Genomic DNA, 14752 nt, shown 5'->3' on the forward strand with positions numbered 1-14752 from the left:
AAAGAAATGGGATGCTGATGATTTTGGAAAAGGGTGGAACCTTGCTGCTGTTGGCTGATGAATCTATTGCACCATTTTACTGTGCCCCCTCCCGGCAAAAAGACATTCTCTTTGCATTTCATGGAAAATAATTTTTCTTTTTTCTCCCCCCCTCCACAAAGTCAACAAAATTCCATGCCCTGCAGGTGCTCCTAATGGTTCCTGCTGGTCTGTGGGAAACGTCCTTGACAAGGCGAGATAACCCAAACATGCATTCCTCATTCTTCACTCCTCGCGTCGCAGCCTGGTACAAGGAACAGGAGCAGCCCCCCTCCCCCCCCCCCGTACAGCAACTCGTGTCAGCCCCATGGCATGGGAACCCGTTACGATGTTTTCCAGGAACATTGGAACAGGGACCATGACATTCTGCCCCCCTGAAAGAAGACTAGGAAAAGAAAAGGAGGTTAATAGCAGGAAACAAACTAAATATGCAGCTTGTCAGGATAGGCAAGATGAAAGTGGTTGATTAACCGTTAGGGGCACCTGCAGGGCATGGAATTGTGTTGACTTTGGGGGGAGGGACTGGAAGCCGTTTGGGGTTTTGTTGGGAGACATTCCGCGCTTTTACTGTTCTCAGCTTTGCTTGTGATCCTGCATACTATTCATTATTAAATCAGATATCCATGAAAGCCTTGTGTGAGTCTGATAGTGATTTTGAATAGGCAATCATTACACTCTTTTACTTGCATCACCCTGTGCCTCAGTTCTCCCTATGTAGAGTTAGAAGGCGCGTTTCCAAATTTTCCTGGAGTATCCTCATTAACGTTACCCATTAGCAGAGATATTGATCCAGAAGATAAAGATGCGTCAGCTTGAAAATTATCTGGCATCATTAGAAGGAATTCAAAAGATCCATTTCAAAAGCACTAAGAAAAAAAAAACACCTAAAACAAGCTGAAACACAGAAAACAAAACAAAACAAAAAAAGCAGGATGGAAAAGCTCGTATAATTCAGGTGCCCACTGATATGGATATAAAAGAAATCTGCCAACAATTTATAGAGGGAAACATATGAGATCCACAAAATCAGATTCCACCTTAGCACTGAGTGAAGTCTAATTATCAATTGCATGCTTATGGTCTGGTCAAAAATTCAACTGAAAAAAAAATCCAAATCCATTCAAAAGTGGGTCTGAAAGAAAGGTACATTACTGAAAGTGGTGCACAAAACCCTTTTGTTTTGTTATGCTGCTTGGTCACCACTTACATATATTGTATATGTTTTAATGTTATAAGGTCTGGGGATATGATGGTTCAATTTATTGTTTGTTTCCTGTTGTGGTATGCCACCCAGAATCACATTGTTTGAGTTGGGCAGCCTTATAAATCTAGTTAATCAATCAATAAGTAAGAGGTGGAGTTTTTTTTTTCCCTAAAAGAAAAAAAAAATCCTTGGGGAAATTTTCTGTTAAAAAATTAAGATTTTATGTTGGGATGTGATTTCCAATCAAAGATTCAGTTTGGAGGCAGTTTTATTCAACCACCAAATCAATTTGATGTATTGCAAACCTGACAACTTTAAGATGGGTGGACCTCAATATCCAGAATTCTCCAGCCAGCATGCTGGCTGGGGAGTTCTGGGAGTTGAAGTCCACCCATCTTAAAGTTGCTGAGGTTGAGAAATGCTGATGTATTCAGCTGAATCAGGTTCTTTTAAAAGGCTGTTTTGCTCATGTACAGCCACATTTTTATCAAATCCAAAACTTCAGATTAAAGGGATGTGATCATTCATTTTAACAATTAGTCAGCTCAGTCTGTAGTTACAGATTGGATCTTGGTTGAATCACATTCACTTATTAGGGGCAGCTACAAAGGGGAATGGATTATTATTTATTCGTGTATTTGGCTTATAACCTACCTTTCATTCAAACTAGAGATATTATTAAGAAAAGCAAAATGGGTCAGATTTATACACGTATTCCTATCCTTAAGCCATTCTTTGTACAATGGAAAATGCCAGAGATGTCTGTGGGGGAGAAAGGAATGAAGAATTCAAGATGGCGGCCATGACCGTGAGATGGAAAACACTTGATTTAGACATATAAAAAGGGGTGGGGCTTTGATTGCACGGTTGTGGTCACCATCTTGACTTATATGACTCCCTCCCAGATGGCTCAGTAGCACCAATAGGTTAAATATGATGTTTCATTTCTGTTAGCCTTTTTACCGTGGGGGGAAGCTCAATCTAATTTTCCAGCCTCTGCTTTCTCTTTCCCCAGTCCATCTGAAACCTTGGAAAGGAAGCCGGGCCAGTCCTGGTGATAGTGGTATTGTATCATTTGCAAATGGCTGTGTTTATATACATCAGGGAGGGCCAGTCACATTGCAAAAATCAGAGAAGGGAAAAAATAGTGCCCGACAATCTAATAACTAGAATTATTCCTCTTCTGCACTTCTGCTGACAAATCAGCTCCTCAAAATGTCTATCACTCCACACCATGCATTAAAAGACATTCAGATGTCCACAAGAATTACAATTACAAGGCAATTCTGTATCTATCTTATTATTTATGATCAAACATGCCAATTTTTACAGGCTCCAATTATGGAGGAAGGAGGCAGATTGCATCTTAAAATGCTTGTTTGTGGCCAAAATCCCTGTTTTCTTTCACAAAGACAATTGACTTTCCAGACTACAGGGTCTTGTCTTGAAGAAATATTTGAAAATATTCTTTTCAACTGCAATTATGCATCTGCCATATGCACACCTACATACATATGATGTCACTTAAAAATCATTTGAGCAATATATTAATTTTGTTCAAACAAGGGCTTTAGCTGATTAAATATTCTAAATAGTTGACAAGTTGGTTTTCAATTAGTCAATTACACATTGTCAAGTTTCTTTGAAGGTTTATACAGATACTGTAACACATACTTGCACACACCCCAGGAATATGAGGTTAAAAAGAATGGTTCAAAAAATTGTCTTTATTATGATCTCAAGATTCTTGGTTGCTGTCCCGGTAAATCTCTTCAAACTGATGGGTGGTGGTTGATAGCTGGCAAATAATAAGATCCCAAAATTAATAAGTACCTAGCTGTTCCAAATTCTCATTCCTTGTTGGATTTCACTGAGCTCTTTGCTACTCCACACTGGCATAACCAGCACAACATCCTTTAACATGCAATACCATTCTTTCAGGGAGAATTTGCTTCATATGCTATAATAACCATTCTGGCTGCTAATAAGAGATGGTAAATCAAAACTTTGTGTTGGACTATTTTGTAGCTTTCCAGAAAGAGAAGAGAAGGAAAATGGGTGAGGGGATCTCAATCCAAACAAAAACAACAAACCCATTGGGTCATTTTTGTAACTGCTTTAAAAATTAGTTCTCAGAATTCGTAACTAAGTGGCATCATAAAATGAAAGTAAACGCCAGGGTTCTAACAGCCTCTTCAGACAAGGAGCATTGAGATGAAAATGATGGCCCTGGATCAGCTTCTCTGAAAAGGGTATTTTTTATCTTTATTTTTACCTACAGTATATGTATATGTATTGGTTATTTGTAATTGCATTTTATATAGTATATTTTTATATGTTGTAGTTATATTGTATATCTATTGGTTTACTGATCATTTTGCTGTAAACCACTCCTCTGGTGGGAGGAGATGGGCGGTGACAAATTTGATAAATAAATAAACAAACAAACAAACAAACAAACATTTTGTGGCTTCAAAAGAAAGAGGACTCTCTTTGTGTGGGGAAGCTTAATATTTCAAACTAGCTGTTGTGACTGAAATTTATCCTTGGAGTTGGGGGCTTTGGGATTTGCCTGCTCCTCTTTCCAAAGAGGAACCTATTAGTAGGAGAGATAGATAGATGATAGGTAGATAGCCAGGTAGACAGGTAGATAGATGATACCCACCCACCTCAGATGTCCTTCTATTATCTTCTGAACTGCCATAATACATGAGCAAGAAATTGAGATATATTTTGCCATAGTCTCATCATACTATCCATTTTCATCCAAAAAGGCTGTATTTATTTTCACTCAAGAACAGATTTGTTTCCTAATCTGTCCATTTGAAGATCATTCATGCTATGACTTCCTACCTGAAACCTCTCAGGGAATGGAAGGAGACTGGGACGAAGATCCATTGTCACCCCCCAAAGAACCCAGCAGGGACCTTTCTGTGTCTGGGTCTGTGTGAAATCTGGGTCTGCATGAAATAAGGGGGTGGGGTGGGGAAGGCAGTTCTTTACAAACAGTGATATTTCCTCAAGTATCTAACCCATTGCAAAATAATGTCCTTCCTTCCCCGCTCATTATTTCATGCACACAACCAGAACAACCACGGACACAAGGCAATGCAACAAACACAAAAGTGCACTTAGAGAAAATCTTACACATACTTCTTCTAGAAAAAGAGAAAGTGGGAAAACATATATCAGGAAGGCACGTGCCACACCCACACGAACATAGACTTGCCTGCGTACTTACAACACACAAACACACATGCATATATGAGGAAAATAATCTATTGAGAAATGTCTTTTTTCCCCCCAAGTATCTTTCCTGAGGTCAAAGACCAGTACTACAAAGAAATGTTAGCCTTGCCAGATTTTATGGATACAACACCCTGAAGTCTTAATCTAACAGTTGTCTAGTCCTCCTGGTACCTCTCTCATTGGGGAAGAGTAATATAAATGGGCTACCCCATACACTGGGGGTTGTTGTTGTTCAGTCGTTAAGTCGTGTCTGACCCTTCATGACCCCGTGGACCACAGCACACCAGGCCTTCCTGTCCTCCACTGTCTCCCGGAGTTTACTCAGATTCATGTTCATTGCATCAGTGATGCTATCTAACCATCTCATCCTCTGCCGTCCCCTTCTCCTTTTGCCTTCAGTCTTTCCCAGCATCAGGGTCTTTTCCAGTGAGTCCTCTCTTCGCATCAGGTGGCCAAAGTATTTGAGCTTCAGCTTCAGTATCTACCCTTCCAATGAACAGTCAGGGTTGGTTTCCTTTAGGATCAACTGATTTGACCTCCTTGCAGTCCAAGGGACTCTCAAGAGTCTTCTCCAGCACTACAGTTCAAAAGCATCAATTCTTTGGCGCTCAGCCTTCCTTATGGTCCAACTCTCACTGGGGGAGGATATGGCAATGCTAGGTCAGATACATTATCTCGCCTGGGCCTCTCATGTAATGCTAGCTTTCATCCAAAAAAGCTAGTTAGAAAAGGGAGTTTGAGTGCATTGCTCTGCACGTGTTTCAAGCCTTTGCTGAAATGCCACTAGGCTCTGTGAGTGTGTGTGTGTGCACGCGCGCGTGCGTGCGCACACTTGCACTTATGTACCTGTCTATGACATTGCTACTGAACATTGCTACTGAAAAGCAGGAGCAAAGGAAATGAAGGAACAGGAGGAGGAAGGAGTGGGAAAGAAGAAAAGCTGAAGAAGGATGTCTCCACATACACACAAACACACACACATGCACGTACAAAAGCTTAGCCTGATAAAATATTTAGGACAGGCTCCTGCATTGGAATATTAATACTCTGCATTACTTGAGCATGCACTCTGTTGATCTTCATTCTCCAGTGGCCTTGTTTACAGTATCTGAATTTGCAGCTGCATTTTAATAAGGCCCTAAGAGAAGGTCTGAGACGCAGCAGCGTCTCACTGAACCAACTTCAAAACCCTGGTTAGAATTCCAGAGGATGGGAAGGGGTGGGGCGCATTCCTCACCGAGAGCTGTCATGCACCGAGGACCCCAGAAGCCATTAGGCGGCGCTCTCGACGGCTTTTCCATCTGGTGGGAGGGAGAGGAAGAGCCAGATGGGTTCCTTCGGCTCCAAGTGCTGTGGGGGCTCAGCTGACTTATTTGATTTTCTTTTCTTTTGCTCTGGCTGACTCAGACAGAGATTGGCAGTCCTCAGAGTAGAAGAATCAATGCCAGAATAATTGTCAATCTACACTTCACCCCCTCATCATCATCAGGTGACACAAGTGCGTGGGGGAGGGGGGAGGAATTTTGGATGCTCCACTTGCTCTGTTGCAAAGCCATCCATGAGAGAGACCCACAATGTCAAATTTTATGGCGCACATCTTGGAACTCGCATCTGTGCCACCAGTGTTCAAGGCAACTTACAAGAAACCCATAGAACGAATCAAATGCAACCATGGTTTAAAAAGGAATAAACACATCTGAATATACGTATAGTATGGTCCACTGGGGAGGAGAGCCAGTTTAGCATAGTGGTTAAGGCACCAGGCTAGAAACCGGGAGACTGGGAGTTCTAGTCCTGCCTTGGGCGTGAAGCCAGCTGGGTGACCTTGGGCCAGTCCCATTCTTAGCCCTAGGAAGGAGGCAAAGGCAAACCACTTCTGAAATAGGCAGTGCTGGGCTTCAGGGTTTAGTGATGGTCTAGAGAACAGATTTCTCTAGACCAAATCTGTTCTCTAAACCATGGTCACTAAAACCTGAAACCCAACACTGTCCAAAAGATACTGGCTGTGAAAGCCTACACTGGTACACTTCTGAAATCTTGCCAAGAAAACTGCAGGGACTTGTCCAGGCAGTCACCAGGAGTCAACACTGACTCAAAAGCTCAAGCACGCAAATAAGTCAACTGGGGACCTCCTCAAAGCAAGGCTGGAGAACCTGCATCATTCCAAATGTTGCAGACTACAACTGCCAGCGTCCTTCACTAAGCTAGGGGAGGCTGGTGGGAGTTGTGGTTCAACAAGGTTCAACAAGTGGTTCTACACACTGAGAAGTTTGCTTTCCCTGCTCTAAAGTATTATTAGTTGTTGTACTCTTTTTAAAAAAATGCTGCAGCCTCCCTGGCTGCCACTGCTTGTGAAAACACCAGAACTTATGCTTTGGTGTCCCCTGAGATTGAACAGAAATGGGAAAAGCCAGAAAGGCTGCAAACAGCTGGGGAGAAGTTTGTAAAATGAAAGACGGAACGCGCACACTCCATCTTCAATCAATTCATATCTAAGTAATGCAAGACCACCCCTTCATCTGGACTATCTTTTTTTCCCTCGTTTGGGGGGAAACAAAACCCCAAGCAATTTCCTTTCCAACTATATGAAGACTAGTCAAATGTACAAAAGAAATTAGCACTTCTTCCCACTGCAATGGCACAACTATTTTAAAAACAGATGAACATGATACATAAGCCGGCAACTTTCTGTGACACTAACTCAAATCGCTTAAACAAAATAGCTGCTGGTTTTTTTTTAACTGTACTTATGTACATATCTTCTTTCCCCCCTCAGCTAAACAGATTTTTTACATTAGTCACAAGAATGCTACACCTATTAAATTTGTCCAGAATAGAAGAACAAGAAATTAGTCTGCTTCATTTTTATATGAACTTGACAAAATGCAATTAGAGCCATAAATACAACTGTACACATCTGCTCTTCTTAGAGGTGTAAAAAGGTATGAGACCAAAATTAACGAGGAGCCCATTGGCCAAGTTTCTAAAGCATTTGCCTAGAGGGGGAAAGACAGCCATATTTTCATCCACTGAGGATTGCTGTTTGGGTGAAATAACACCAGAGGTATTAATACTATTTACTCTGACCTAGTTGGAATTGTGGGGGGTATGGGGTGTCCAGGGAAGGGTAGCACCTCTGGTGGAGGGGCCTGCCGTGCCCTTTCAAGGGCTGCTTGTTCATCTTTGGTCCCCACCTGGCACTCAGCTATCACTTGTGGCTCCAAGTAGCTGTAACATGTGCAGTGGCCAATGTGATGGACTTCAGTAACACTGCTGGTTCTCAGGAAGGAGGGAGCACATTCCAAGGAGGGGAGTGAGATAAGAGGAAATACAGTCCAGAAATGGAATGTGGGAAGACTAAGAGGTTCAGAGTAGCCCCACCCTAGAGCCTTCCCAGGTTATTTCCCCTCAGGTTAGGTAGAGTAGCTTTAGTCTGGCAAGATTCTGTCTATATGGTGTGAGCAAATAAGGAACTGAAGTTTGGTTGGATTGATTTTTTGTAGTTCTTGGGCTGGGCCTGACAGCCCCACCCTGGTAAACTGTCTCGGCAGAAAGACCAAACCAGGTGAGGGTAGCTGATGGGTTTCCAACCGTCGGTGAGGTAGGGGATTTGTCTATCCTAGCGTGTGAAGCTGGCCCTTGCAGATGGAGCGGAGGAGACCAATCAATGGTCCAACAGTCAAGAAGACAGGCCCAGCAGGTGTTGTGGAGTGCTAAGAGTATGACAAGACACTTAGATGTCCTGGTCCTCCACTGCAGCTGGAGAAGACTCCAGCCAAAATGGTTGCCCATGATACTGGATTAAGGTCTCTTATGGAGAGAGTGGGACTGCCCCTGTGCAACAGCTGTTCCACTCCATCACGCACAGGCTTCTGTTGTGCAATACTGCACAACAGCGTGTCTTCTTTGAACCTGAAGGACTACCATGTGAGTTGGAATTTAAAACAGAGAATGCTACTATAACTGGAGAATTCCAGTAGCGCTTGATAGAAAAACTAAATGTATGTAGGATTAACTTCAGTCCACTGGATTTGTCCAGATGGTTCTCCCCGTGTCTTCCAATCCCTCACAAGCTTTCATGAGGAGTGATCTGGTTTCCTGAGTTCATTTTAAGGGAATATTTCAGCCTTTCTGTTTTGTTAGGTTTTCAAAGCAAAAGGCTGCTACAGTCTGTGGCTTTGAAAATAAGGTTGGGTTCATTTCACCCAACACACTGAATCACGAACTAGGCAACCATATTTTAATCAAGCCCATTGTATGAATGCAAGCACAGAAAATTGATTACGGTAACGTTAGCAAAGATTTAGTGTATTCACAGCTTGATTGGTGGTGTCCATAGAAAAACAACATTATCCTCTTCTAGGACTTTCACGTTACCTGATTTGCTTCATACACCCCAAATGTTATCAGTCTGGCTCATCGTGTGCCCCATCCTACTGCTAGCATCAAGCCAGCCAGTCAAAAATGCTAATTATAAAAAAGTGTCTCTTCTATAGTAAAACTCTTCCCATATTGATTGCTGGGATTTGGTTAGACAATGGCAGATGTAGCCAAAGGAAATCCACATTTGCATAACGTTGCCAGCCATGAAGTCTTCATGGGTTCTCTCTTTCATTACAGCAACATGCAGATGCTTTTCAGTGATCTATCCGGTGGTTTCTTACAACTTCTTTTGTGAATCAAAATGCAATTGGAAAACCTTTTCTGGGTCATCCACATTTCAGTAACTCTTTCAGGCCAGGGGAAAAGTCATTAATCCAATAGAGTCACATGGCCCCATGTCTTCTCCTTGATAGTCCCTTTGGTAAGCATCTTAGGTCTCTTAATATGTGTTTCTAAAAAGGTTGGATTCTAAATACAAATATTTGAACTCACTTCAAGAACAGTCAACACAAAAGAAAAAGAATTGCGGACAGGATGTTTACATTCTCGTCTGTACCTTAATCCAGCCGGTGCAGGTCAGTCAGTTTATATCAAAATGAGTAAACAGTGATTTCCATAAGCCTGCCTACTGTCCAGGCCAAGATGACCAACTGCAAGAAGACAGAGCAGGGGCTCTGGAACTTCCCATCTGCACTGAATACCTGACAGGGGACTGGCAAGGAGGCATGAAGGTCCTCTGTTCTGTCTTCCTCCACTAGAGTGAGACATGAGACATATTTAAATCATAGAAATGCCTTTCAGATTGCACGTATACCTGTGCTTTTGTTAAAATCTGACCTCTAGTTTTGACCCTTCAAAACAAAGTTCCTGAATTTCTATCTCATCTCTAAATTGCCTTAGGAACGTATGACTTTCTTTCATTTTTTTAAAAAATAAACAACTTTCATCACTGAAGAATGTAGAGGATGCTCCTGTTTTCAGCAATGACCTCTTTTTTGGCTGCCCCCAGTTCCTGATCTAGGTCAGCCCCCTGGGAGAAGCATGCTCCTGATATCCCTGGAATTTAAGGGAAACGTGAGAAGCCAGGGTGGTTACAGACAGCTGAGAGATGTTTGTATAATGATAGACAGAACACAGGCACAGCTTCTTGGCCACTTCATAAACTATGTAAGCTTAAGAGTCTTATATTCTAAACCACTGTTTCTCAACCTCAGCAACTTGAAGGTGTTGGGGAATACTGGCTGGGGAATTCTGGGAGTTGAAGTCCACACACCTTTAAGTTGCTGAGGTTGAGAAACACTGCTCTACACCATGATCAATCATATGTGACAAAAAGGGATAAAGCAACAGTAAAAAGTGTCTCTCTGTGTGTGTCTGTGTGTATGTATGTATGTGTGTATACACACCAATAGGAGAGAATGTCTGTAGCTCAGGGTTGAACTGTGGAGACCTTGGTGCTCTCTGAGCTTGGTTGTTGCTTGCAGACGTTTCGTTGCCAGACCAGGCAACCATCTTCAGTGCAAAGAGGGAGTGGGCCTTGCTCTCTGCTTATATGCAGTAGCTTGCCCTGACGGTGTTGGTGGGGGTGTTGTTCTCTGTGATTCTCTCCTACCAACTCAGACAAACAATCAAGCAGTAAACAACAATCAAGGAACGACCAAGGAGAGAACTACACCTCTATATTGCCTATCTGTCTTTAAAGCCCTAGAATTAAGCATAAAGATTTTTGTCACCCTTCTGGAGGTGTTAAGGTCCCAATCCAATAATAAAAATGAATAAAATCATCTGTGAAACATCTGTTAAGAACCAGCATGAGGACAGGATCCAAGCTGCTGCAGAAAGGACATCAAAGAAACACATGAGCTGGAGTCAAGAAGCCTGCACTAACGACAATATCTTTTCAGGGGAAAAAAATGAACAGCAATTTTTTCACTATCAAAAGAGAATGACCCCCCCACACACACACACACACAAGCAAAGGAATTTTCATCACAGTCTTAATCCATACTTATAATTAGTCATTTACAAATTTTGTCCCACACAGCTGTGATTTCTTCTGGTCTATTCTTTCAGTGATACATAATCTCTTTTGGGGAGGAAGTTTAAAGATAAGAATAATTCCCAACGTCTCCTGAAATTACTCCCAATTAAGCTGGGAACCTTCTACACACAATGTAGAGATAAAGGTTGAGATTTTCCCCTTAATATTTCCATCTATATCACCTTGCCTTTAGTCTGAACAGAGGAAGGTCATCACTGCTTTTTACTGTAACCTCCCTCCCAACTGGCTTTGCCCCAGAACTGCACAGAACAGGGAATTTTCTCATGTCTGGTTCATCTTGCACATCTGGCCTGAATATGGAAGGTAGGACAGAAGTTCTACCAGCTGAAATTCCTGTCAACACAAAATATAAAAAAAACCTATGCATTCTTCTATGGTATGCTCTTGCAGTGTTATGTTAAAATCTACTTCGCATTCTCTTTTCCCACAAACATTTTTTTTAAAATTTTGTTCTTCAGATTTTCTTTAGAACTTCTTTTGGTGATGCCTCTGAGTCTACCATATGGTTGAAGGTGGTAGAGGGCACGGCTCCTGGTTTTCTGTTGCAAATCTTTCCATCTCCGAAGCCTCCAAGCTGCCCTTATTTTCTATACTGAAAGGTCCAATGTTATAAAGTCCACCTCTTCCTTGCGATTTAATGGAAGCCAGGGAGGTTGCCCAGCAGTGGAGAAATTATTAAAGCAGGACAAGAAATTCTCACACATTCCTTCGCTTCCAAGAACCCAAAGACTGTACATTGTGTACGATACTCATCCATCAGAATTTCACTGAATTTCTCTTTTGAAATCATATTGAAAACCACATTCTCTTTCATCAACTAGGATGAGAACTGGTAGGAAAATGACGCAGGAAAACTTTCTACATGGTCACTCTATATCTGGTGGAAATGAAGGTTATTTGAAAACTACCATTCAGTTCCCCATAAAGGTTAACTTAAGTTGTGTTGTCAGTCAAGGTATCCTTCTAGCTGTAAAAACATGTGAATTTTATTTTATCCAAACATTTTATAGACTCCGGCACCCCTGGAGGAACTTTAGTTTGCCTGGCTGGAGATGTCAGCTGGGATACAATTTCTGGATATGATCAACTTTACTTAACAAATCTCCTAAAAGAGTGGGGGAAATGCCACTAAACAGTCACTCATGCCCTGGTCACCTCCAGAATGGATTACTGTAACACACTGTACAGGGGGCTGCCCTTGAAGAGCATCTGGAAGCTTCAGCTGGTGCACAATGCAGCTGCGTGAACAGTTATATGTGGCCCTAGGAGGGCGCATGTTACACCTCTGTTCTGTGAGCTGCCTTGGGTGCCAGTTTGCGTCCAGGTGCAATTCAAGGTGCTGGTTTTGATCTCAAAGTCCTACATGGCTTGGGGAATGGTTATGTGAGGGATCGCCTCTTCCTGATTACAACTACCTGTCCCACCAGTCAGGCAGAAGGTGTATGCTCTGGGTCCCATCTCCAAAGGAGCTCCATCTGGTGGGGCCCAGGTGGCATTCCTTTTCTGCTGTGGCCCCTGCCCTCTGGAACATCATTCCCCTTGAGGTGAGATTAGCCCTATCTCTGTTAGCCTTCCAGAAGGCCCTTAAAACATGGTTTTTTTCATCAGCCTTGGGGATCCCATGGGGAGGCTGCAAGGTGGTTGCACGAGGTCAAGTGACTGTTTTACTTCTACAGTCTTGGAGGGTTTTATACCTTTATTTATGCTTGACTGTTTTTAGATGGTTATGTAGTTTTAAACTCCTGCCATGTTTGTATGCCGCCCAGAGTCACGTCTTTGTGAGATGGGTGGCTATATAAGTATGCTTAATAAATAAATAAACACATAAATTTAAGAAGCAATGGCACGCCTGATCTGCCATACAAGCCAGAGGCCAAGACCGAACAGATGGCAGTCCACTTAGGTAGAGTAATGCAATTTGGCTTCAAAATCAGCCAGCCCCACCTATCCACCAAATGTACCCAGGGAGCAGAAGAGCAACAGAGCAGGTCAGCAACCTGAAGATGGAAAGATCTGGGCAGACAAAAGAAACAAAGCTGCTGAATACAGTCTCCAAATGTAAAGCTGGGCTTAACAGCCAGCTCTTCTAAATGGCATTGGCTAAAACTGTACTCCGTCACCCCATCACCTCTTGGTATTTTCCAGCAGTGTTGCATCTGGGCCACTAGGGGGTGCTGTGATTGTTTCCAGAGCATGCCTGCCACCCTGCAACCCTTGTAGAGAGAAGCTCCTGGAAGTTTCAAGTAGCCCTTGATTTACAGCAGAAGTACTTCATGTTACAAAGCCTGCAATGAAGCCAGACACTGCCTGATGCTCACTGGAGAGGTGAGCAAAGCGAACTTTGCCAGGAAATGCAAGAAAGCAACAGGTGCTAAGACAATCAGCAGCAGCTGTAAGGATCAATCCCACCGATGGCGCTTTTTAAACATTTCTAAGCTTTGTGCAACCAACAAAGCACGTTCCCCCTTCTTCAGCTGCAGGTCCCTGAGCTTTTGAAGCACATGGACCAGCTTGACCAAGAACACCCATTGCAGGGAAGGGTGGCAGGATGAAGCTTGTGAATCCACCACGTTTCTGAACATTTCCCAGGGCTTTCCCTGGCTGAAAAGGTGGAGTAAATAGAACGCAGAAAACTGCCTTGTGCCAGATCAGACCATTAGGTTGTGTTCATGCAACACACTTAACCAGGTGAATTACAGACCTCATGGCTGATTCCCACCATGGACTAACTTGGGTTAGATGCTCCTCCTCATATTTATTTATTACATTTATCAGGCTGCCCTGGTCCATTGCGAGTCTGGGTGGTGGACAATATAAAGCAATTCAAAAATCCCAAGACAACAACAGGTGTCGGGGAGGGGGGGGCTGCTCCTGCTGGGCTTATGGCATCTCCCCAAGGTTTCCAGCTGCTAATATTCACCCTGAATATCAAGCATATATTCATGCAGTCACATGCATGTTTCTCCCCAACTGAGGACTTTTGAGTGCTCAAGAGGGCTGCTCAGGGGGAAAAAAAAATCACCAACTGGATATAGGACAGAGCTGGATAGTAATGCATTTCCATTAAAACAGGGCTAATACTGACCACCACTACCAACAACATTTCTATTCAGTCCAGGCTTCAAAAGACATCCAATTTCTTTCCAGAACAACTAATTATGCCTTGACCCCTCTGGATACAGCGTGCAGCATGCAGAATGTTGCATTTAAGTTACAGGAAGGTAGACTGTGGTTGAGCGTTAGGGAAACATCCCTGCACGAAGTGAGGTTTGTTCCAGAAGCAATTACCCAAGGAGTCTCTCTGCTCTGCATTGTAAGAGATGGTTAAGTAGAAGCTGGACAGCCACCTGCTGGGAGTGCTTTAAACCTGATAGCTTAAGTGGTTCTGCTTCAACTGTATAATTCTAGAGAGTGAATAAATGAATTACAGTAATGCTCGTCATTGAGCCCAAATGTTTCTCTTCCACCCTGAACCTAAACGGGATACTTCAAGTGTTGGGACTGGTCTCAACAGCAGCAAACACCTCTCCAGGAAATTACAGCAAAGCAGCAGCCTATGCCCACCCTTTTCCACCTCTCCCATGCTTATGGCGGTCTGGACCGACTCATCTCTTCTCGCCCTGCCTTCCCTCTGTGCCAGGAGGAGGGTGTGCATGGTGATTTATTCTGGAACATTTCTTGTCTGTTGAAAGCCTGACCTCAGATCGGGTGAGATGACATTAGGAAGATGTACGAGTGTCTCTTAGCAAAAGTGCATCAGAGAAATTGACCGTGAGCTGCCATCAATCTGCTGAGCTTGAGTGACATCAAGCAAC

Source organism: Candoia aspera, chromosome 10 (genome assembly GCF_035149785.1).
Source record: "Candoia aspera isolate rCanAsp1 chromosome 10, rCanAsp1.hap2, whole genome shotgun sequence".
In the NCBI taxonomy this organism is placed as follows: Eukaryota; Metazoa; Chordata; class Lepidosauria; order Squamata; family Boidae; genus Candoia; species Candoia aspera.